Raw genomic sequence first — 2,861 nt, forward strand, 5'->3', positions numbered from 1 at the left:
AATGCAGACAAGAGTTTACTTTACAAAAAAGCATGAAATGGGAAATATTCATTGTCAAACCTGAAGGTAAGAGAGGTGGAAGCAAGTTTAGAAGGAGGACATAAAGCAAAGTCTATGTTAAATTGATTGTGTTGTAGATCAGTTGGAAAAAATGTGATGAATAGAGAAAAAGTACTACAGCTGATTCCAAGACCTATTTTGTTAGAAGCAAGGAACCTCTCAACTGTGCCGAAACCCGGGATTGAACCAGTGACCTTTAGATCTTCAGTCTAACGCTCTCCCAACTGAGCTATTTTGGCCTTCTGATAGCTGGGGTCTTCATACTTTAATTTGAACCATTTAACAAAATAGATGCAGGACCTGGATTTTTAACCTCATATGGTAGAGATATGTTTTAAGGAGTCCTGTATCATTCCCCAGTTAACTGGTGCAATGGGTAAATAGCATTTTTGGGATCCAGGTTAGGTAGTTGTTTTTTTAACTCTGAATGGACTAGCATTATATTACCCAGATATATTTGGCATGAGTAGGTAAGCAATGTCATCTGACTACTGACATCTGTGTTCAAGGGGAAGTGGAATGTGATGCAGACAAGAGTTTACTTTACAAAAAAGGACGAAATGGGAAACATTCATAGTCAAACCTGAAGGAAAGATAGGTGGAAGAAAGTTTAAAAGGAGGACAGAAAGCAAAGTCTATGTTGAATTGATCATTTTGTGGATCAGTTGATAAAAATGTTGATAGAGAAAAAAGTACTACAGCTGATTCCAAGACTTATTTTGTGAGAAGCAAGGAACCTCTCAACAGTGCCAAAACCCGGGATTAAACCAGGGACCTTTAGATCTTCAGTCTAACGCTCTCCCAACTGAGCTATTTCTGCCTCCTGCTAGCTGTAGTCTTCATACTTTAATTTAAACCATTTAACAAAATAGATGCAGGACCTGGATTTTTAACCTCATATGGTAGAGATATGTTTTAAGGAGTCATGTATCATTCCGCAATTAACTGGTGCAATGGGCAAATAGAATTTTAGGTATCCAGGTTAGGTAGTTGTTTTTTTTAACTCTGAATGGACTAGCACTATATTACCCAGATATATTTGGCATGAGTAGGTAAGCAATGTCATCTGACTACTGACATCTGTGTTCAAGGGGAAGTGGAAGGTAATGCAGACAAGAGTTTACTTTACAAAAAAGCATGAAATGGGAAATATTCATTGTCAAACCTGAAGGTAAGAGAGGTGGAAGCAAGTTTAGAAGGAGGACATAAAGCAAAGTCTATGTTAAATTGATTGTGTTGTAGATCAGTTGGAAAAAATTTGATGAAAAGAGAAAAAGTACTACAGCTGATTCCAAGACCTATTTTGTTAGAAGCAAGGAACCTCTCAACTGTGCCGAAACCCGGGATTGAACCAGGGACCTTCAGATCTTCAGTCTAATGCTCTCCCAACTGAGCTATTTCGGCCTGCTTATAGCTGTGGTCTTCATACTTTAATTTAAACCATTTAACAAAATAGATGCAGGACCTGGATTTTTAACCTCACATGGTAGAGATATGTTTTAAGGAGTCCTGTATCATTCCGCAATTAACTGGTGCAATGGGTAAATAGCATTTTTTGGATCCAGGTTAGGTAGTTGTTGTTTTAACTCTGAATGGACTAGCACTATATTACCCAGATACATTTGGCATGAGTAGGTAAGCAATGTCATCTGACTACTGACATCTGTGTTCAAGGGGAAGTGGAAGGTAATGCAGACAAGAGTTTACTTTACAAAAAAGCATGAAATGGGAAATATTCATTGTCAAACCTGAAGGTAAGAGAGGTGGAAGCAAGTTTAGAAGGAGGACATAAAGCAAAGTCTATGTTAAATTGATTGTGTTGTAGATCAGTTGGAAAAAAATTTGATGAATAGAGAAAAAGAACTACAGCTGATCCCAAGACCTATTTTGTTAGAAGCAAAGAACCTCTCAACTGTGCCAAAACCCGGGATTGAACTAGGGACCTTTAGATCTTCAGTCTAACGCTCGCCCAACTGAGCTATTTCGGCTTGCTTATAGCTGTGGTCTTCATACTTTAATTTAAACCATTTAACAAAATAGATGCAGGACCTGGATTTTTAACCTCATATGGTAGAGATATGTTTTAAGGAGTCCTGTATCATTCCCCAGTTAACTGGTGCAATGGGTAAATAGCATTTTTGGGATCCAGGTTAGGTAGTTGTTTTTTTTAACTCTGAATGGACTAGCACTATATTACCCAGATATATTTGGCATGAATAGGTAAGCAATGTCATCTGACTACTGACATCTGTGTTCAAGGGGAAGTGGAATGTGATGCAGACAAGAGTTTACTTTACAAAAAAGGACGAAATGGAAAACATTCATAGTCAAACCTGAAGGCAAGATAGGTGGAAGAAAGTTTAAAAGGAGGACAGAAAGCAAAGTCTATGTTGAATTGATCATTTTGTAGATCAGTTGATAAAAATGTTGATAGAGAAAAAAGTACTACAGCTGATTCCAAGACCTATTTTGTTAGAAGCAAGGAACCTCTCAACTGTGCCGAAACCCGGGATTGAACCAGGGACCTTTAGATCTTCAGTCTAACGCTCTCCCAACTGAGCTATTTTGGCCTTCTGATAGCTGGGGTCTTCATACTTTAATTTGAACCATTTAACAAAATAGATGCAGGACCTGGATTTTTAACCTCATATGGTAGAGATATGTTTTAAGGAGTCCTGTATCATTCCCCAGTTAACTGGTGCAATGGGTAAATAGCATTTTTGGGATCCAGGTTAGGTAGTTGTTTTTTTAACTCTGAATGGACTAGCACTATATTACCCAGATATATTTGGCATGAGTAA

This window comes from Lissotriton vulgaris, chromosome 8 (genome assembly GCF_964263255.1).
Source record: "Lissotriton vulgaris chromosome 8, aLisVul1.2, whole genome shotgun sequence".
NCBI classification, from domain to species: domain Eukaryota; kingdom Metazoa; phylum Chordata; class Amphibia; order Caudata; family Salamandridae; genus Lissotriton; species Lissotriton vulgaris.